The sequence below is a fragment of the Gallus gallus genome, chromosome 9 (assembly GCF_016699485.2).
Source record: "Gallus gallus isolate bGalGal1 chromosome 9, bGalGal1.mat.broiler.GRCg7b, whole genome shotgun sequence".
Lineage (NCBI taxonomy): Eukaryota > Metazoa > Chordata > Aves > Galliformes > Phasianidae > Gallus > Gallus gallus.
The window spans coordinates 8,861,178-8,883,987 of record NC_052540.1 but is presented as its reverse complement, the minus strand read 5'-3'; the positions used below and the strand labels follow the sequence as shown (position 1 = coordinate 8,883,987).

At 40.3% G+C, this 22,810-nt stretch overlaps 1 protein-coding gene across 2 annotated transcripts in view; it reads left to right on the top strand.

Moving 5' to 3' along the window:
* LOC107051846 (insulin receptor substrate 1) overlaps positions 1-22,810 on the top strand; it is a 292,419-nt gene that overhangs the window by 32,006 nt on the left and 237,603 nt on the right. The window contains exon 2 of one of the 2 annotated variants that reach the window (XR_006930914.1): positions 16,242-22,412. The gene's annotated coding sequence lies outside the window, so the exon portion shown is untranslated. Of the gene's footprint in view, positions 1-16,241; positions 22,413-22,810 lie in introns of those variants that run through there. The other variant, XM_015277004.4, reaches the window with a different exon arrangement.

The following is a 22,810-nucleotide window of genomic DNA, read 5'->3' as shown; positions in this document are numbered from 1 at the left end:
GAATGCTGGGGAGCACTGCTGCAGATTGCATGGTGCAAAGAGGGAAGCTTCCCTGCTTTCTACTTTGTGGAACCGTGAGAGCTCTCGCCCTGCTTCATGCAGACATCAGTATGTTTCTGGTAACTAGACAGATAGTGACCCAGTGATCCTACTAGTTAGTAGCTTCTCTGATACTCCCGTTAAAGCAAAATTTACCTCGCTTGGTTGTCGTGCACTGCATTGGTGCTATGGAGTTCTAACATTCATTTAATTCTTCCTGTGGAAGGCATACCTGGTGTAATTACCCTCCGCTCCTCTGCTCTTTGTACAGCTGTTGTGTAGAAATAATTGTTGGCGCATAGCAGAACAAAAGTGTGGTAGGGCTTCTGACCCTGCACTGCTCCAGCTGCTGCTCGGGGACTGCTCCTTGGGGTGCTGTAGCTGTGTGCGTGGGCACCGTGCTGCGAGGGCAGCTCCCTGCTGGGACGTGGGCTCACTGCTCAGCTTGTGGCTCCAACCAACGTGAGGTAGTTTTTCACAAGCGCCCTCAGCCTGTCTGGAACTTATCTTCCTATTAAGTTAAAATAAACCAATACCGAGTAAATAAAATCAGGAAAACTACCGAACATTTGCAAGGCAGCTGTTAACTCACCTCATTGCTAATTAGTACCTTACTTTTTAACATGGTAGCCAAGCTATCATTTGGCATCTTCAGGTCATTCAGTGATGCACAAGAAAGAAGATAGTTGGGTTTTGTTGACTCCAGATAGCTTTGCAAGCAGTGAATTGATATTATTTATGAAGTGTCTGAAATCCCAGCTGCAAGCTCTGTATGATGTGTTTATGAGAGGAGATGGTGTCTGCAGGTTTGTAACCATATCTATCCCAGTCCCGTATCCTCCCCAGAAGCTCCAACCAGCCTCTCTTGGCTGCTGCTGTAGTGAAGGTAACAGAATTATGTTTGAGCGTGGTTTTGTAGGAAATGATGGTGGAAGGTAAGGTGGCTGAAAGCTCTTGCTATGTTTTGAAGCAGTGTCGGTGAGCACACGTCTCAACTGCTGAGCTTACAAGTGGTTTTAGCATTTCTGTTTTCTCCCTATAAGCTTCTTCAGACAATGTTGTGAGGGCTTCGAAAGCTTCTGGATGGTATCTTTGGGGTTGGTTATTTTCTAGTAGTTGATAAGTCTGTGTACAGTTGATAGCTGTAGTTAGTACTGATGGGAAATGTGGAACACACTGGAGATGTTTGAAGGAAATACTAAGAAAAATGTTACTTTCTGCTAACCCATATCAACAGTGTAAGAGTGGATGTTCAGAGTTGCATATATATGTGTGTACTTGGTATGTTTATTTATACATACAGTATGTAATCAACCTCTCTGTGCATATATATATAGAGGGGAAGATAACAGCAGAGTTCTGCGGCAAAGGCAAAAAGTAGGCTAGCTCACACAGAAACACAAGCAGGCATCACCGCAGTGTCAGGGTTACTGGGGCAGTGCTGCAGAGCCGTGTGTTTCTCTTGTCCCCTGTACGTTTGTGGTCGCTTCGCCCTCTGAAGCACATGAGCTGCTCTGGCTGCAGCCTGGAGTTTAATTTGCGTAATATTGCAGGAAGTGGAGTGTTTTAAAACTACTGTTGTTGTTTTGTCCTTCGTTCAGGCACAGCATGTTTTGATTTGAATGGACAGTATTTTAAAGAGCGGATGCTTTAGAAATATAAACAATTGGGAAGGAAAATACAGCTGTTTTCTATTACTATTTAATATTATGCTCATCTGTGGCCTCTAAGTAATGGGTACTTGTTTACATATTACAGAATATGGATTATAATGCTATAAACATATTGTTCCTGGTTGCATGCTGGCTTCCCAAGTCAAAGCAAGAGGCGCAGTGCCGGCTCCCAGCAGTGCGGGCAGTGGGCTGCTCCGGGCAGCAGCTGCTGTGCCTGCGGCAGGGCTGTGCTTTGGGGCAGCTGCGGGCCCCAGTCTGATGGATGCTTGTAATGCATTCTGCTTACTTGCTTTAAAGTTTGTTGTAAACGAAGGCTGCAGCATTATGGTTTTGTATTTTTTTTTTCTTTTAAAGGAAAATGTCAGTGGACATCTGTGTTCTTTGCTGGTTTAATCATTACTTCCATTTGGGAACTGTGGGATGTTTCCAAAAGCTAGTTCTCTTTTCCTACATTTCCATTAATTTTGTCATCTGACTTCCAGTGAAGCATAGCTTTGCTTAGTGGAGTAATATTTTATGTATTTGAAGTGGCCAGTTCAGCATTTACAATATGCAGCTTTGAAATCTTGCATCTGTCTGAATCTATGACTACTTTTTGCTATTTTAAGATTGCTCTGACTGAAGGAACCATGCAGGAAAATTGTGTTGTTTACTTCATTCTTGAAAGTTTAAGCTGAGAAATAATATAGCAGCAAGGAGCTCTTTGCATAGAATGTAGGAGGATAGATACATCCTGAGCACATCTGGGAGATAGCTGCTAAACAGAAGCTGTAGTGAAGGAGAATTTTATTTAAATATTTAAATAGAAAGTCTCTATCTACAGTTATGCAAAGATAAAGCAAAAATCTTGATTGTCTATACTATTGTAGGCTCAGAGAATGGATTGGGTTGGAAGAGACCTTACAGACCATCTAGGTCCAATGCCCTGCCATGGACAGGGACACCTAAAAGAACCACAAAGCCCCCATCCAACCTGGCCATGAATGTTTCCAGGGATGGGGCATCCACAGCTTCTCCTGGCAGCCTGTTCTGGTGCCTCACCGCACTCAGTGTAAAGACCTTCTTCCTTCTATCTTATGCAAATCTATTTTTAAGTTTTAAAGCTATTACTCTTGTCGCGTCACCGCAGTGCATGATAAACAGCCTCTCCCCAGATACTGCGTAAGAATTTTGGGGTTTTTCAGCCAAGTTGTTTATCATTATAATTATTTTGATAATGTGCATTGCAAGATGATTCTATTTAAAAAGTCATATAAATATCTGTATTACTGTCTATAATTTAGGTGGTAGAAAACCAGAACATCTCATTTGCTAATATTTTTGACAACTTCAGTGTTCAAGGCTAGGGATGGGGTACCGATCCTCCTCAGTGGAGGTTCATTGGAAAGCTTTACCTAAGAGAGTCTGACCATCCTCAAGGGTGCTCTCAGTGGGACCAGTGTACCTTCCACCCCTTCCAACCAATACTTCAAACAGCTCTGATGTGTTGCACGTTTTGAACAGTAACCTTGAACTATGGAAGGAAGTTATCTCTAAATTTCAGGTGCTGTATTTGTTTGAAAGCCATACTTTGTTATGTCAATACTCCAAATAACTCTAAATTGCCAAGTTGTATTTACAGTAGAACTTGTTGCACCTTTCAGTTAGCATTTCTCAAAGCCGTGCCTCCCGCTGCACTGCACTTTGCCCACATCCAAGCTCCACAGGCCTTGGTGCATCATTTCCTAGCAGCTGTGACTTGCAGCCAGAAGAGAATCGGAGACAAAAAGGAGTGTTGGAAAGGTGGTTGTACCTTACTGAAATATCAGGATACTGACCTATGGAAAGGAAAGGTTCTTGTGTTTGTATTTCATCGTATTGTCTTTGTAGAGCAAGATGTCTATAGATGCTGCTGGAGCTCTGAATTCCAATTGTCACTGCTCTTAATTAAAATCAAACATTTCGTTATGTATTCTGCCTCGTTGGTGGTTGGAAATGAGGCAAGTTTGACAAGTTGAAAGGAATGGTTTTAAAGAGACATTGATGAGGCTGTTACTGAAACTGTGGATGAACTGTAGTAGAAAGCTGTCATTGCCAATATAGGAAGCAGTTTTCTGTAGAAAACAAGTGTTCCTGGTTTTTCCTCCTCCTCCTTTCAGGACAGCTCTTATTTGTGAGAGTACTGGGAAGGGACCTTGCTGTGGAACTTCCTTGCTTTGAAGCCTTGGATTTGGAAGTGACCTCAAGGCTCACTCCAGGACGTGGCTGCTGGTTGTAACCTCACTGCAGCTTGGGTTACCAAGGTCTGAACAGGAAGAGGTTCTTGAAAATGGCACTGTTGCATATCACAGCCACTGGTATTTTTGTTCTGCTTTTCAAGCTGCCTCCTTCCAATGCAGGTGTTTATCTGGACTGCACTCTGAAGTGTATTGCAGACTTCTGATTTTCAAATGCTATCTGGAAGGCTGAGTGGAATATTACCCACCTTGTTTGATCTCCCACATACAAGAAAGAAGCCCTGAAATTTCACGTAATTAAGAATTTAATACGTTCTTGGCACATTATGTAACAGTAATAGTAGTGACAAAATGCTGCTCCAAGCAAAACTGCTTATGCGAACAGATGATCTGTGAGCAGTGGAACTACTTCCTATGGCTTTCTTTTTCATTGATTACACCGTCCTCTCCTGCCTCCGCACACCTCTGCACTCTTCACTGCAGTCCCTGCCAGACATGGTGCTGTGGGCACAGGGGCTGCTGGGAGCACTGATCCCCACCTGCTCTGCTGCCTCTGGGCTGTGCTTGCTAAAGCTGTGCTGCTGACAAGGAATTCCGTACTGAGTCGTGGAGTTCTACACAGCATAGGACAACTCCATGTATCTGAAATTTTGTATCTTTGCCAAAGTTAAGCTGATTTTTATGTCCTGTTTAGATGGTCTGCTCTCTATTCTATCAATTATATGAAGATCTCCATTTCGTCAGGAGACCAGATCAAAGAAACCAGTGCAAACTATGGTATCTTGAGTGTGGCAGGATGTATTTTCTGTCTTTTGGCATCCATGCTGCTTGTACTGTCTTTGTTTTTGTGCTAACTCACCGTGTTTCTGCTTTGCTGCAGATGAATGTCTTTGGCCTTTGACTGGCTTGTTCAACTGCCAGTTGAGCAATCCAGTTATGCTGAAGGAAAAGAAAATCTGTGTGTGCCTACAAATACTATTTTCAGGGCATTTGGATCAGTGGATATTTTGTATATGGCTGAACTTTCCTGAAGATTTCAGCAGTGTAATACAGTTGTTAGAAGATCTGATGGTAAAAGGAAGCACAGGTATCAGATGTGATAATTTCTCTTGAGGATATTATATATGATATGGTTTGTCTCTATTCCTAATCCTCCTTGCGTCCTTAGCACATCTCAGTCAGCTCAGGACTAAAAGTAGGCCTAGTTCTGGAGATAAGAAACCTGTGCTCCATTGTTAGCTCTGCTCTGAACTACTAAGACTCATAGTTTCAGTCGTTGCCTGTTAGATACTGCGTCATGAAACCATTCCTAAACTGTTACTGATGCTCAATCAGCATAGCATTAAACTTCATAGTGTTCCAGGAGGGGTGGTTTTTTTTTGTTTTTGTTTTTTTTTTTTTGCTACATAATGTGTGTTTTTGAATAACATTTTGAATTAAGTGGATATAAAGGACTGATTAATGCAGTTTATTCTTTCGAGAGGTTTAGCTGCAGCATCAGCTACACCCATAATCACTGAGAATGTCAGCAGCCCAAGCAGGATACTTAGAAGTTCCTCTCTTGGTCCCCAAGTTCCTGTCCGAGGCCACAGAAACAAAGAGAAATTCCCATTTTATGAGATTCTGTAGTGTAGTCATACTGTGTAATAAGGTTGAATTGTTATGTGTTTTACCAGGGTTAATGTTTAGTGGATGTTTTTAATCACTGATTAACCGAGACACCTTAATGGTGTTTTAATGAGATGTAATATCACGTGCAGATCCTTTTGTGTGCATGCTAAGCCTTTAATCTGTATTACTATATGCTTTAAATTTTCTGTTGACTTACACTAATAACTCCTAAAAGGTTATCCTTAATACTAGATGTGACAACTGATGGAAGATTTATGTGTCACAATAATACAGTATCTATCATCTGGTGAGATACTTACTGATACTGTGGTGAACGACTTCCATTAGATGGAGATAATTTCTGCTTGGTGTGCTTTAAAAAAAAAAAAAAGAATTACTGAATTAAAATGTTTGGCTGCAAATTCAGTGATGAGAACAACATTTACCTACTTTCACTTCTGCTTGTGTAATCATAGTCTCACAATGCTAGATTGGTGTTGAAATTAAGTTATTAATGTGAGTGTTGATCACTTTCCCATTGGAAATCATAGCAACCAAGCAAGTGAGGACTAGTCCATTTAAGCTGTTCATAGCTTTAAAATACAGTGTTGGCAGTCATTCAGCCTTTTAGGATTTCACTGAGCAGAACTCTGAAGAAACAGCAGCAGAGGGTTTGGTTGTCTGATTGGTGTTTATAATTTGGATTTAACTCACAGCTGTATCCATATTGGCCCTGAGTGCCTGCCAGGTGCTGCTTCCTCTGCCCCTCAACTTCAGGCTTGAGATAGTCCCATCGTTTTGGATCAGACTTTGGTCTCCTTTATGCCCTGTCATCACCCGATATTTACTGTTTTTTTGTTACTATGGTTTCTGAAAATAAATTGCATGACAATTGTTTTGAAAGCCTAATCTATATACAAACATCCATTTCAGTGTTTAATGGCAGAGTGGATAATTCAGCCATGAACTCAGACCTCATTAAAGTCCTCAGTATTATTTTTGAGGTTAATCCCATTGCAGTCCGGAATATCTTCATCATTAAATCAGTGCAATAAAAGGCTGGAACTTGTGTTCTATGAATAAAAAAGTATTTTCTTATGCTGGAATTTTGTTTCTTTTTCCAGTTAAGAATACTATTTGCATGTAGTGTTTCCTTAATTTTACAAATGCGCTTCAATGTTGAATAATGATTGGAATATAGGAAATTTTCAAATGCTTGTTGGGTTTTTTTTAAGCATTGATAATTTTGCCCCTGCCTCATGCATATGCATTCTCATCATGTAAGTCTGTATTAAGAATAGAATTGAATAGAATAAAGACATGAATATTTCCTCACATACAATGCTTTCTTCTTCAGTTTGTAAATAGTATTGAGGGAATGAAGCAAGTATTCATTTATTTTTATTCTCCTTGATATATGACTGGCCTAATACTGTATTTATAGCACACTGTCCAGATGCTGCCCTGCATCCGTCATCACGTGGGCCCTCTGAAGACACTTGTCACCCTGCTGTCTGGTCCCTGACAGCCTACCCTCTTCTATCAGGTAGAAGTTCTCAACTCATGGTCAAGGCACTGAGAGACAGGAAGATAAGGAATGAACATCATTCCTTAGATATTCAGCTAACTGTGTGTGTTTGAGACATCACAACGTCCTTCTCCTCCTCACTAGCAAATTTCATTTAGATAGTAAATGGGGTAGAGAGATATTTTATCTATTTTACGTGAGACCCAGACAGAGCAACTTGAGTGGAGCTATGTAGGGTATCAAACCAAGAACCAGCTTTAGATTTCAGGTCTTTCTGCTTCTAGGTGTGTCCTTAACCCCCTTGTGTCAAGGTTGTGTTCCCCAGCCACAGCACTCTGCTGCTCAGGAATTTGTGAGCAGAGTTTGTGTGATGCTTGAGATTTCAGTTGTCGATTTTAAATGCCAAAGGATTCTGAACGTCAGATTTGAAGTGTGGATTCAAATGATATTTTCCTCTTTCCAACTTTAATGGAGATGTATGGCAGTGGGAAAGGAGGTGGGTCTCCTGGAGGCTTTTGACAGGTAAGAGTGTTGTTCTTCTCTCCTCAAGCCTGGGTTTGCTGTGTATGCACAGCTCCCTTTGCGGGATGAACCCAGGAAGTCCATAGATGAACGCGTTGGCACCTATTCACAATCCGGTCCATCACCAAAACTGCTTCTGGCCCATCTTATTGGTGCCAGCTGTAAATGGAGGTGGCTGAGAGCTGCTAGGAGGGAGCATGGGTTGCCTCAGCCATCCTCACCAGGCTGCGCCTGCTCGTGAGGCACCGGGGCGTCGGGTCAATTGAGTGCCAGTTGCAAGAAACCAGAAGTAGCCTGTGGACATATGTGAAAACACATTCTCACTGAAACAAATTTCTCAGATAGACTTGTAGTAGTTATCATCTTTTTGCTATACAAAAAAGAAAATGGGACAAATCAGCTTAGTGCAGTTCATTTGGTATTAGACTTGCCTGGTATTTTGGTGAAAAGCTCGATGCGTGGTTAAGTAATTGTTTTCTCGTACAGCTTCAAGTTGTAACAAACTTTACTGTATCCTTTTGCCTCTCATCAAAAGCCATCTCTTTTTACTTTAAGAAAGCACTACATCTGTTTTCTTTTTTTATTTCTGTTACAGCTTTTTATTAAGGCATGGCAAGTGGTGTCAAAATAACGTGTGCTTTGCAGCCACCTTAGCTTTCTGAACCTTGTTACGTTTTTTTTCTACTTAATGACATTTCATTTCCTTTAATCCCCTCCTCTGCTTTCATAGCTGGTTTTTGAGAATGTGTTTGCCAGTACCTCCTTATTATCGTTATTATCCTTTTTGATATTTAATGTGCTTGTTGTTGGGAATTGAGGAAGTGTTTCATCCAAAATCACTGCAGAACTTCCTTCCCACGCTGCTGCCAGAAGTGCTGCAGACTAGCTACTTAATTTGCACTGGCAAAATTTCAAAGGGAAGGTCAGCTGGCCAGGTTATCCCCTGCGGGGCTTCTGTATGTCTTCCTTTTAAATGCCATTTTTCTTCTGCCTTGTTCCCCTTAACGTCCATTGGGAGGAAAATGGCTCTGGCTGATCCGAATGGTGCAAATCTTTCCTTCAACGTGAAACACTTACAATTTAGCGTCTGTCATATGGTTTCAAGGTGCTTAGAACTAATTATGTAGGGTTTATTGCTGTTTTGGTTTGTTCTTGTGTTGTATTTTTCACATATTGTAAAAAGACAATCTGGAAGAAAATGAGCATTATAAAATAGGGTCAGAAAAGCAGAGGGGAATTGGCAATGTTTGGCTGCAGAAATGAGGAAATAGACTGCAATGTAGAAAGGAGAGTGAAGTACAAATCAACAGAAAGATAATGAACTTGAAAGTTGAGTGACTGAGATGTATTCTGATTATGTGAAAGCTACGCTGTGTTTTATGAGTTACTGAGCTCTACTGCTGATATAATCTATTTGATACAGTATGAGCACAGCTTCAGTGTACTCAAGTTGGTCAAATTTAATTGTGTGAGTTTAAATTGGCACCAAGTTGAGGGTGTGAGAGTGCATCTAAAGGTGTGTTTATCATCTGCTTCCTCATAGGGAGAGAGCAGTTGTAATGGTTCCCAGCAGTGTTGAGTTTGCTGAACTCTGAACTACCATAAAAGTTATAAGTAAAGCAAAATGAAGTAAAAAACTTGTGCTAAGAAAGTTCCTTGGAGAAATAAATAGGGTAATGAAGATGTGTTTCTGGATGCTGCTTGGTAACATCATTGGTATATGATCATATGTTTCATAAATACTGATTAATGTTCTCTTTTTTTTCAAGGATGCAGACATAGACATTGCATTTCACCTTTGCTTTCTTGACCTGGCAGTGGGTTATGAGATCACTGGGGGAGCATGTATGTCCCAAATCCTTCAGGGTTAGACACTGAAAAGTCAGTGAACTGAACAGTACAAATTCCAAAATAGTAAATGAGCCCTTCTGTTGCATTTGCTACTGTATTTGACTCTTAAAAACAGAAGCAGTTTTGTCCCATGAAGACTGAAGCTAGTAACTAGATGACGCACGTTTAGTCTTTGATATCCTTCTCATTAGGGCAGCTGTAGGGAGGGAGGAAGACACTGTGCCGTGAGTGGATCTATCCGTGGGACACCAAAAACAAACCGTGCTACCAGGTGTATTACAGGAGCTTTATGAGAAGATTTGGTATGAACTTGGAGTATCAGTTTAGAGAGACTCTGTGTTCTTAGGCTTCATATAATGTAAATATCTCCAGTCCTGAAACAGAAAGAAATTTCTGTTCATGTATATTGGACTCAACCCTGGGCTGATTATTTGGCCTGGGCTGCTAGCAAAGGAGGGAGAAAGATACTGGCGTTCTGTCCTTACAAAGTGGGAAGAAATGAGCACGATCATCCCACTTACAGCTTAGCTTACTCTTCCTGTATTTTACATTTCATTAAGAAAGATAGCAACAACAAAAACCAAATATATAAAAAAACAACTCAAGAAACAGCCTGAATCTAGGGCTGCATCTGTTGGTTGGTTGTTTGTAACTTTTAATTGCTAGACAGTTGTCTTGCTGCATCACTGTGGAATTTCTTTATTAAATGGACTGTATAGAAGTCAAGGTATTTCTGTTTAAACTTTAGTTACATCTTGTTTGTTTTTGAAAAGCTTAAGAAGAACAAATGCTCAGTAGCTTTGAAAAAATGACAGATGGAAGTATTTCATCAGAAATTCAAATCTTAGGTCAAGTCAGCTTTGCTCAGACTTCTGACTGCGTAATAGAGCAGGAGAATACCTTAAGTAATTTTTCTGTTGTGAATTGCTTTCTCCAATCTTTGTAAATCGGCACCAACAGCTGACTTGTTTCTTGCTCCTTACAGGTGGAAGTGGCCAAATCTGACCTCTAATGCTGTCACTCTCTCCTAAGCTCGATGTTTGCTGGCGGTCAGTCCTTGGTTTCCTGCTTGTGGCAGCAGCCTTTCCTGCTGACTGCAGTGATGGGTTTGGTTTTGTCCTGAGTGAGCGTAAATCAGGTTGACACACTGTAAAGTTGAAATCAGATGGCTGAACTCTTTGCTGAGCAGAAGCTCGTCCAAAGAATGTCTGTGGTTTACTTGGTGTTTTCCCGCTATGCTCAGAACACAGGAAATGGGAGTAAGAGCTTCTTCAAGTGTGAGAACCTGAGTCTGTTCATCATCTTTTTTTTAAAAGTCTTTGTTTTGTTTTGTTTTTCCCTGCTATCTTTCTGTCTTTCTGGAGAAGATGGGAGTGACTTTTGTTTGAACTCATGGCGGAAGGACTGTACTGCCTATTACTTGTCCTGAGGTTCCTCCATCAGTCAGCGATAGTCTATGTGAAGATGAAAAAGGGATGAAAATACCAAATCCAACTGCTCAGTCTAATAGGAAAGGACTTGATAAACCAAATCACCAGTAATTCTCTATTTATGCCATTCAGGAGAAAGCTGAATTAGGCATTTTAGGCTACAATGAAGAAAAGCTCATCTAGACTTACTAAATGTAGATTATAGCCTGTCAAGTTAAATAGCAACGTTGTAATTACCTTGTTTAGTTCTATTTTGAATTCCTCTTGTTAGAATTCAGACCGCAATTAACATACTAGAGCAACCATTGTTTCTTCTTGCATTCCTTTACTCTTTCAAGGTCTGAGTGAGATTGGGAAAATTGTACCGTCTATTTGCATCTCTTTGAAAAGAAGTTATCTGAGCTAGTTTAAGTCTTGGTTGATGTTTTTAATTTATCCAAATGGAATACTTCCCATATCTGTGTGCATGTTAGTAATGCCAAGAAAAATGTAAACAGGCACTAAAGATCATGAGTGCGGCGAATGCAAAAACATGGATAAATTCAGCTTTTAAGGAGATGTGCGTCAATTCATTATAGCTGTGCATCAATTCATTATAGCTAGATGGTGGCTCATGCAGTTGTCACCCAGATGAGAGCTATGGATGAGTATTTCAGCACTGCTTAATGTATTTAACTTGTGTCAGTTTTCTAAAGACTTGCAGATACCTGGGCAGACAGTGTGTGCCCAGACTAAGTGCAGATTGGGGCTTGTGAAGTTCTGCACGAGTCTTCTGCTGTATTTTCTTAATAGCTGTCTCTTTAATTGTGACCCTTTGTTCCTGACCTTTTTGTTTCCCTACTTGGTAGTTGTGTTCATTATGCACTAAGTCACTTCTTAATCTGCACCGAATAAGATGCACTATACGATCCTAAAGTAAACAAAAATGCATTTGTTCCTTTCTCATCATTTCAAACAAGATGCTGGTGGGTTAGGAACAGTTTTGAAGAATACATTTGGTTGAGCGAGGCTGATGGAAAAATTGCAGTAGTTGCATCCTGTGCACATCCAGCAGACACTGAAGAGGTGTCACAATGTACTGAGCAGCTCTGGTGTTGGGGAGCACCGTTTTGCCCCAGTATGTTCATGAGATTAAGTAGTTATTTGGCAGATTGATCACGGAGCTTCAACGGGAACTCTATGTTACCTTCTTTTTAAGTGGAATGACACTTTGGAAGAACATTTGTGTTAATGTTTTAGGGATAGGATTTGTTGTTAGCTTTTAATGGAACATAGAAGATGAAATTGGTGACAGAGAAGTCTTTTGCTTGAAGATGACTTGAGTTTTTGCTTTTGTTGATATATTTGCTATTTGGTTACCTTTTAACAGGAGTTGTTTATAAGGAGGGAGTAGGTGGTTGCACTCAGCGTATTTTAACAATACATCTACTGTATGTACAAAAATTGTTACCTTCAGGAAAGATGTCTAGACCTTCTGCTCATTGAGACTTAGAACTTTAAATATGCCTTTCCTCCAGTTCCATCATAATGGAAATAAAGGGTGTTATCGACTTATTTTTAGTTACTGGATTTAAGAATGGGACTTGAGCTGTAATAGGAACTCCAGTTGGTTGTGTTGTATCCAGCCTGGACTAATAGATTGGAGCTGAAAGCGTTGCCAGCTGGAACGCGCATTTGTGTTATCTGCATGTGTGTTGTAACAGATGTTGAGCAGAGGCTGCTTGTCAAAGGTACATTGTAGTAACTTTTAAAGATCCTTGTTTGTTTCAGTATGTTTTTCTTGCATCACTAATTTTTTCCATAAAGTCAACCACGAAATGCATTATTGGGAACTCCAGCTAAAGCTTGTGGTCAATAGGAAATAGATTAAACACAGGTTTTCCCTTTTCCATGCTTGCCAACAGTGATGTCAGTAGTTTTAATAATCCTTACGTCAGCTCACTGTACTCCTAATGCTCTCTATAAAAACACTTGCCTTCCACACTGTTTTTATATGTTGTTAAGGAAATGCTTATGGTTGTTGATAAGAAACAATGAGGTATCCAGCTGATGACTTTAATACCTTATAAGGTGCTTCCGCCTTGAAAGATATTGTAATAATTCCCTGAAGAGAGGGAAAATTATGCCAAAAAAAAAATTGAGTATTCTTTTGAGTCTAACAAAGAACATGTGTACGCTAAAATGGAGGATGGGGTTTTTGCTAGAAGTTATGTGCAATCAAGAATTCCCTGGATCAAAGCCTTCTAGGTTGACTGTCGGCAGTTGCCCTGGAGCAACAGCTTGCTCTCAGAAGGGCTGCTTTCTGGGCACTGTTATGCATAAAGGCAGAACAGGCACCTCTGTCATGTCATAGCAGCAGGGGTTGTTGTTCTCTGTTACCCAGCTCTTCTATTGCAGAAAGGGATTTTTAAGAGGAATTGGGGAGATGAAAACAATTATTGCAGTCAGTAATCTCACAGGGTGGATAGCATAGTCTTATTTTTTTCTGCTTGTGAAATTAGAAGAAAACTTCTCTTTCCCTGTATTGTTTTGTTTTTTATTTTGAAATTGTAGAAAATGAGTTTTACACATGTGCATTACTGCCCCAATAACTTGAGTTAGGGATTGTTGCATTAAACTGAAGTTTGAAAGTTGTTGCTGTTTTCTTTTGTTAGGCTAAAATAATAAATAGTTTCTAATGAATTTCCATAGACAAGCAGTAGAAATTCTTAAAAATAACTTCTAATTACTTCTTAATGGTGCTGGTTACAGTGTCACTGATGTTTATGAACTGGAATATCGGTAGTCTCTAAAACGACTGACGGGGGCTGAATTGTGGTCTGGTAATACTTTTCCTGCTTGACAAGTAGTCTTACGTACTGTACTTACGGACATACTGGAGGTGCAATAACGAGCATGAAGACAGGGCCCATGTCCTGCCTCCTCTTGTACCGACAGCTGAGGTTTATACGAAGCACAGCCCGGTTCTGTTCACACCCTGCATGACTCTGTCTTCATCTGGAGTCTCTATGGAGACATTTGAGACATCATCTATGGAGATATTTGAGGCTGCTGTGTTTTTTTTGTGTTGTTTTTTTTTTTTTTAACTCATTTACACATGCTCAGGACTTTAAGATTCAAGTGTCTGGGTTGCTGTAACTGTGATTTTCTTCAGTACTATTTGCTTAGTGAAATCCTCTGGGAGGTGTTTTCTTTTTCATAGAGACTTCTTAACTCTTTCCTTATCTACTCTTCTGACTTCCGAAAATAGTAGTTGCAATGTTCCCAACTGTGTTGGTTGAATGGGTGATGAATTGCATTTTACAAACCATTTTGTTTTCTAGATTATATGTTTCAGTTGAGGCTACCTGAATGCTAGTGTAGAAGTGCCTCTTTGTGTCTTGATGTTGCAAATTATTGTTTAAATATTTTAAATCTCTTAACACAGTAAGTTCCAGTGATGCAGGACACCTGTCTCCTTCATCTTGCCTTGCCTGCACAGAGAAGCTGAGACTGGTGGCCCTGCCAGTGGTCACTAAACTCTTCCTGCAGCCCTGCTGCACCCAGGGTGGATGGGAAATGGGCACTTCGATGCACGCATTACACTTCGGTTTAGTTTAAGCCATTTCTTCTTTGTCGTTAGTTAATACAGTATGGCATTACTGGCTAATTTTAGGTCAAGCGCAGTTGAAAGCTGCAAAGCTCTGCAAAGCTGTATATAGATATGCTGCTCAGAACATTCCAGGAGGTTGCAATACAAGTGCAGAAGAAAGTTGGAAGTAAATAAGAGATCTGAGATAATTCTCTGGGGAGTTTTCACAGCATACCACACATCACTTGCAAGGATAGGCTTTCCTTTCACTTGAAGGACCACAGAAAACAAATTCTGCTTCTTGGGCAATTAAAGGATATAGGACAGGAGATCTTTTCAGTTTTATACTTCAACTGTGTGTATGGGAATTCTTTACTTGTACTGAGGAAAATACACTATTTACCTGTATTTTCAGGAGCTTAGTTAATATTTAGTATAGAAATAGACACACATTTATGTAAAGTCTAAGTCTTGCTTCATCATTCTTTTTTGTGAAACTCCCAAAATGTAAATGATGGTTGTCCTCTGACCCCAGTGAAAACAAAACTGATATTCATTTCATGGATGTGTTGTTCAGGCTTTAGTAGGTACCCGCTGTAGTGCGAAGAGAGAAGCTCTAGGGTTGTGTATGCTATTGCTTGGAGGCTGGGATGCAGTTGGACTTGATGATCTTTAGGGTCTTTTCCAACCTGAGCAACTCTATGATTCTGTGATTCTATGTGGCTGCCTGCTGGTGGGCTCTGTGTGGGCCTGCAGCCGGCCAGTCTTAGGGGAAGCTGGAGCTCTTGCTGGTGCCCTGATGTGTGACTCTGCCTTGGTTCTTCCAGCAAGGAGATCATGTCCTGCCAAGGGTTGAAGATTCTGCCAGGGGATTCCCAGTAGGACACAAGGCAGATTGGCACCAAGTCTCACTCCATCCTCTGTTGCTCATGTAGATGTACCCCATAAGAGCACTTCTACTGTTGACCTACCTGTGTAAAGTCAACTGAAATGCAGAGGTGGGAGAGAACTTGAGGCATCTGCATTACGTGCTAGATTAGGAGGGCTAGAGCTGAGATGATGAGAGTCATCGAATGACTGAATCATAGAATACCCCAAGTTGAAAGGGACCCACAAGGAACCTCAAGTCCAGCCAACTTTTGGCATTTGCTCATGAGTAAACCTGTGCTACGCAACATAGTAAGTAATCCTTGTTAGGATTGCAGTACTTTGTTATTCCCATAGTCCTCTGTCAGGGAAAAAAAATAAAATGTAAATACATTTATGGACTTTAATAGGATTTTCTGGGTATAGGTTTTTTTGTCATTTGTACGTCAGTGGTGAATGGTGGTGCTGCACCCCTGATGCTCAGTCAGACTTCTCAAGCAAAACGTGGTATTTGCAGAGGGGTAGGAAGCCCTGCAAGGAGCTCTGAGTCTTCCACGTGTTGGGCAAAAATGCCAGCGGCAGGGTAGTTGTCTGAGCTTTTTTTGTTTTGTCATAGGAGCTTTTCTGGGGTAATCGGTATAGACAATTGAATTGTTTCTGCTTAGGTGAATCTCTTGTAAGTCTAAATGTATTTCTGACTGTTTGTAATTTCATTGCTGACATCTGTTTTAAATGCTCTCGGGATTCAGATGCTTGAGTACAGTTCAAATGTGTATGCCATAATTTTTCGAGGTGCTAACATTTTCAGTTGGAGTGATAACACTTTAAAAGAGGAAAAAAAAAAAAGGGGGGAGGATGTAGGGAAAGATGTGATAATCACAGGAAAATGTTACAGTGCCCATGATGCTAATTTTCTTTCTCTTTCCTTTTCAGAATGATGACCTATACAACCTCAGCAAATCCTTCTTTTAACTCATGGGTATCAAGACTCTAAATGTTTCATGTTACCACAACTAGGACCTCACCTCCTCCTCCTCCTCTTCCTCTGTAAATGGGTACGATGCATCCAGTTCAGTTTGTTTACTTTACACAAACCTCAGGAGTTAGTTGACTGAGCTGCACATCCTGTGTTGTGCCAAGCAGAAGCACTGTGACACCTGGACTATGAGTCTCTCACTTAATCCTCTACCGTAAGGACTTAGCTGGCCACAATGAACTGATGTGCCCACCACTGTGTCATGGTGAGAATGGGTATTTTACTAGCACATTTACACAACTTCATTTGCTGCTGAAAACCTGTATGACAAATCATCCTTGTAAATTATTACATACAAAACTTAATGTTGGTTGAAGAGTATTAAATATTTAACATAGGTTTTGATTTATACATGTACTTTTTTTAATTAAAATGTAACTTTTCCTACAGCACATCTTTTTTGATGTGGAACTGAGGTATACTATATTCTGTTGTAAACAGAGTGGGAAACCTGCTTAAAACAAGGCTTCTAAGAATAGAGTAGGGTACTATTCTTGTTTTAAGATTGTAATTCAGAAAATAATATAATACAAGTCATTGGTCCCCGGGCCTTGATTGTACAGTCATATTTGCTGATACTATCAGTTGTAAGATAACCCTGATGCTGAGCTGATTTCTTTCCAGAAGAAAAGTAATTTTGTACTCCTTGTAAAATAATAATCTGTATTAACTACAATGAAGACAAACTTTTCTGTACATGGTATTTACAAGTGTCAACTTGAATTCATCAATTGCACAGAAACTGACAAAAAATCAGAGAAAAAGAAATCAAAGTCTTCCATTGTATATATTGTAAAGAATAGAAAAAAAACAACAGAAAACCACAAAACAAAATGAAAACAAAGGGTGAACTTTTCAAATTAACTCTTTCCCTGGAATGAAAATGTGGGTGTTTGTAAATTCTGGAAATCTCTTTCTATATGTAATAAACTAGATACTGTTTTATCTGCTGTAGTTTGTTTGTTTGTTTGCTTTTCTTGGTAAGCTGTCTCAGATGTCTCAGAGTGCCCCGCTGTAGCTTTCTTTGATGTTGCCTCTGTGCCGTGAAGAATGGCTGTGGATCACTGCTGTTTAAGAAAGCTGAGTGTAATTAGGTGCAGTAGAGAGTGCGCTTTGGAAAGGACCAACGAAAAACATATTCTGCCTTCCTGTGGTATGCTTGGATATTTCACTGAAGCTCTTGTTTCATTGTTCTGGTGAATCTTTGGGATACGGTCCTCCTTCCACTTACGTCAGTGGGAGCGTTCTCAGCAAGTTGAATCTCTGGAAGCAAGATGGCAGCATGAAATTTAAAAACAGCGACCAAGATGATTGTCTGGAAGTCAGCGCAAGAGGAAGAATGAAGAACAATTCTACTGTGACTTATTTCTGTGCTTTACGCTGGCTCTGTGTGTATAATATTATTCTATGTGTAGCATTTGCAAAGCCTTAGTTCTTTTTGGATATGGGGAAGTAATGAAATTGGAGATCTCAAAGCAAAATGTTGACGTGATAAGAGAACATGAGACTATTTCAGGTCCCTGGTCATCGCTTTTGCTTCTGCAAAGCAACTTTATGGACCAGGGTGCATTTGACAGAATTCTTGTTATCAAGAAAAGGCAGGTGCTCAGTGCACCAGCTCTCCATGGAGGATGGGAGGATGGCTGTCAAACCCTCAAAAAAAAGGATTTATTTCCCTTGAGATGTTTACAGTGTCTGGGGCTAGGCTGAAGTTGGTGCAGTGTCCTCTTCGGACTGCAGTATTGATGAGGGGGATGTTACTCAATTGTTTTTCACCTAGCCTTTTGCTTGGAGCCTTACCATTCCCCTAAATGTTACTGTTGCACCTGTATAACCACTTTTTGACCCTACCAAGTCAAAATACTCTGCTAAGAAAGTTTTTACACCTTGAAATATTTCAGTCATTACAGATCACTGGTGACAATTACGTGTGTACTGATGCTGGCAGACTTTAGGATATTGGTGTGTGGTGAGGCTGCAGCCTAAGATGGACCTGTGACTGCCAAGGGTGCTGCCTTTGGAAATCTCGTCCTTTGCTGACAAAACAGTCTCCACCAAAGGAGGCTGATGCTGATCAGTAAAAGAGGTGAGGCATCACATCTTTATGTAGGAAGGGGCAAGTTAACCCACAAGAGCTTGCCATTGCTCTCAAAGAGCTATGTATGTTTTTTCCTAAAGAATGATTAATGTGTAAGAAGACAGCATTTCATCTGCGTATGTTCAGAAGTAAAACAAAACAAACAATGAAACCAAGTCACCCTTCTCAAACCCTTCACCTACACCTTTCTACTGCTTCACAGTTCAACATAAAAACTCATAGTGTTGATTTGGTTGCTGAATGTTGATATTGATATTTGATTGCCCTTTGTTGATATTAATGTGCCTTGGATAAAACAGTATTTTATGGCCATTGCGCTTTGCATTGTTTCAGATAATTTGTATGCTCTAGCCATAACTAAAATGTATTTGTAGGTAGTGGAAGCTACTATTAAATGTTAAGAGGCATTAGTTAGCATCTGTAATCCAGGAAGAACTGTTTTGAATTGATACATCTATGAGCACATTTTGTTTATAACATTTGATTTTTTAAAGAACTTTAGAAATTGGCAAAGGTTGGAAAGACTGTGATGGGGGGTGAGGGGATGCTGCTGTTCTGGTGGGCTGATCTGTCCGTTTATGTCATTAGCACATACAGTCAAAGATCAACCTATTCATGATGTTAACATTCACTGCATTTACATTAGCAGTTCTTTTCCATAGTAAAATTAAACCTGTTTAGCAAGTATGTTTTGAGAATACTTTTAAAACTAACTTAATCTGTATCCAAACAATCCTCTTGATGCTTTTTTTTTTTGCATATAGATTCTTACAAATTCCAGACTTTATTAAATAGATCGCAACTTCTTATAAATTAAAGTGTAATTTCCTGAACAAATGGTGCTATCCTCTTATCCTTATATGTATTCTGTTGTTGTGTCTGTAACAAAAAACTTTATGATTTCTTTAAGTTTGAAAACGAACAATGATTTCTGTCCCACATCAGATAGTAAGGCTCAGATGCTCAGGAGTTTATTTTGCTGTGACTTTTTTTCAAGTGGAAGTTGCTGATTATTTCAGTTTCTTTTTGCCTCCATTACTGTGATTTTCAAAAAGGTCTATACTGAATGCATTTGTTATTGCTATTGGTTGAAAACGAATGAGGTTGTAAAAACAGTTTGAAGCAGTTTCCAGAAGTACTAGCAGTGCTTATACGCTTCCTTCCCCCCCTCCCCAATGACTGCTGATTTAAAGCTTAATTTGTTGCTGAGTTGATACGTGTTGTGGAGCTCTAAATCTTTCTAGTCTTTGATACTAACCTCTTTAATTAGCATTTCAACTGTCATATGTCTTCTGTAATGTTTATGAAATTTTTTCAGCAGAAGTACGAATTCAGAAAAGAAAAAGGAAACAGACCACATTTATAGGCATGCTCCGGTGCTGTAGACTTACTTTCTGCATATTTAAGAACTAAGCATCCGTGTCCATCTTGCTACCAGGTGACTTTTAGCTGAAGCTATTATTCATGTCCTCTATTACATTCAAGGGCTATGTAATGAGTAGTATGTGCTTAAATGGCTCCTATCAACTCAATGTGTGCCGTATTTTAGTTACATAACTCAGCTGTGCAATAACAGAGATTAATGCTGCAATATGCACAGCATTCACATTTGCTTTTGAAATGATTAGCTGAAGCTGCTACTTGGTAGGAGCTTAAGTACAGCATGTCGGCTAATGATTGAATTAATCTGGATAGATGCTTGAATGCTTTATTCTTCAACTTAGTTCACCTGTGCTATCTTACTTAAAGAAGTGAAAATGAACAATAACCAACTCTCACTCTCTTGAAGTAATTTGTCCATCTCTTGTGTGACCTCCCACCCATCTTTGGGTGCAGTATATGTTTTTGGTCTGCAAGCCTTGAGGCTGGTTCACTGGTGTAAGGTGACAGTATTCTCACTTGTCCAGTTCATCTTGTGTGTATCTGTTCACTAGTAATTTCATTTGGGTATGACTTTGAATATACCATAAATGAACTCGTTATGAACCTACTGGATGCCCATATGAAATTCTCCAGGCTATAGGATGGAGAATGGAAAAAAAAAAATCAGGGGAAAAAAAAAAAAATAGGTCTTTCAGTTTATAGAAAAACACTTTCTTTTTTTTATCTTCATCCTCTGAGATGCTACTATTCACATAAAGGATGAAATGAGGAATCTAGCTGGGATGAGATGAGGAGGACCATGATCTGTCCTGTTCACTTCTTTCTAAATATATGTTCTGAATAAACATTTATATATGAGAAGAAAAGGTGGGGGCTAATAATAATTAAAAAAAAGCAGCATTGTTAGAACTTCTGTGTTTAAATACTTTCAGATTGCAAGTTTTGAATTCTACATCTGCGCTAGTAGCAATGGGATAATCAAACATTTGTGTATGCCTGCAGCGGGTGGGCCCCTGGGAGAGAGGGAGATAGGGCATAGGTTGCCTTGTACCTCCTAATTTGTGCCAGCAGGATGGAGGATGTTTTCTGCAAGCAGCTCTGTGACATTCTGATCTCTTGATCTGAATTGATTGGTGGTTTGAAAAACAGTGCTTTGCATAGCCAAAATGCATAGGGGGGAAAAGAAAAAAGGACATGGAAAGTGCTTTGGAAATTCCCATAACATTGCACAACCTGTGGGAAGGTTCTTATTTGGTGGGTACCCCTCTGGCTGCTGGGACCTCTGAATCTGCCATTTCTGCTGCACTAGGATTCTTGACAGTAATATTTGGAGACTGGGAGTAAAATAATAAAATAAAAGCTATGTGCCCTCTGTAGATTAAACCAATGGAATACATCATGATGTAATCAAGTTATCTGTCAGCAGATAAAGAATACTGAATCAGAATGGCAAGAAGAGTCACTGTGTCATGGCTGAATAAAGTTAGTGTGCTTTTTCTGCTGCTCTCAGGCACTATGTTTATTTGATCCAAATGGAGCACGTAAATGAGTATTTAGAGGAGAACTTGCCTCCTGAGTTTGCAGAGGGTAGAGTGGTGCAGGAAAAACAATTACAACAGTACCGATGCCACAGAATTGATAGAAGTACAGGAGAACATCTGTGGCATTTTTGGAGAGGAAAGGTTCCTCCTTCAAGGTCTGTTCCTGTTTGACAATTAGAATTTTCTGGCATCGTAAATATATTTTATGTGGGAGTCACAACCTCAGCTGTTTTGCATAGTTTATTCTTATTTTTTTAATTTTAGAAGAAATCTGACCCAGTTTGACTGCTTGCTTTTGTGGTTGAACCGTCCCAATGTGGCAGCAGGCCTGAAGGCCGGACTGCTGCTCCCAGCTGAGCGGTGCAGGGGTTCTGGCGGGAAAGGCCTCAGCGCCAGCCCTGCTTGGCCAGGAAGCCATGGCTCCCGTCTCTCTCGTTGCTTGTCTGCTTGTTGTGGTATTTGTTGTTTTTAGTTTTTTTTAAGATTATCAGCTAGACTAAGTAAAATGTCAGTTATTCCATGAATCGTTTATTGGCAACGAAACACTGAAATTTCAGAGTATTGTCCTCCTTGGTTTTACTTGGACAGTGGGACGCTGCCCCTTTAAATTCCCTCAGAGCACGGCAGTGCTGCTTTTCCACATCTCTGAGCATTAAGCAAAAGAGGGTGTAGTATTTATAACTGTTTGTCAGTTTATTGTTTTACCTTCAGCTGGTGAATTAAGAACAGTGTTTCAGTTCTTTTAAACTAGCATTTGGTTATCTTTCCCTCAGCACAGCCCTGAGGTGCTGTGCACTGTAGCTGAGTGCGGTCACCTCCTCAGAGGAGGCGGCTTTACCACAGTCTGGCTTTCCTCAGCTGCATGGCAGAGTAATCTCACTCACATGTCAGTTTGCCTTTATCAGCCGTGTGCTTTGCATTAATTTCAGCTTCCCAGTGTGCCCATGAGGGCTGTAGTGCAGTCTGTGCTCCCTGGCTTCCCTCAGTAACACAGTCCCACCTCACCCTTCCAGACTCAGTGCCACCTCAGCGTCCCACAGCAGAAGGTAAGCTGAAATTTTGCTCTTTCTGCCAGACAGCAATTTGCTCGGGCTTCCTCCTTGCCTGGCTCTCGCTGTGTGAAGTGACCTGGTAATCTGTTGGCTCAATGCCAGTCCCTCAGTCATGTGGGTATTTCTGAGGGTTGCCATCTGAGGTGAGAGATAAGGAGAAGGACCTGAACATGACACATGTGTGTGAAAGATCAAGGCACTTCTGCCTGCTGTGTTATTTTTAAAACGAGAGCTAACAAAGACACAAGCAAGCCATTTGTTCTTACCTCCTCCTGAATACTGTCAGATAAACCAGTTAATGTTGTCTTAGTTTTCTGTGTGCAAAATGAGTGCAACCTTCCTCACAGAGATGTTGGATTAAGTAAAGAAGAAGTGCTCGACTCCTGCAGTGT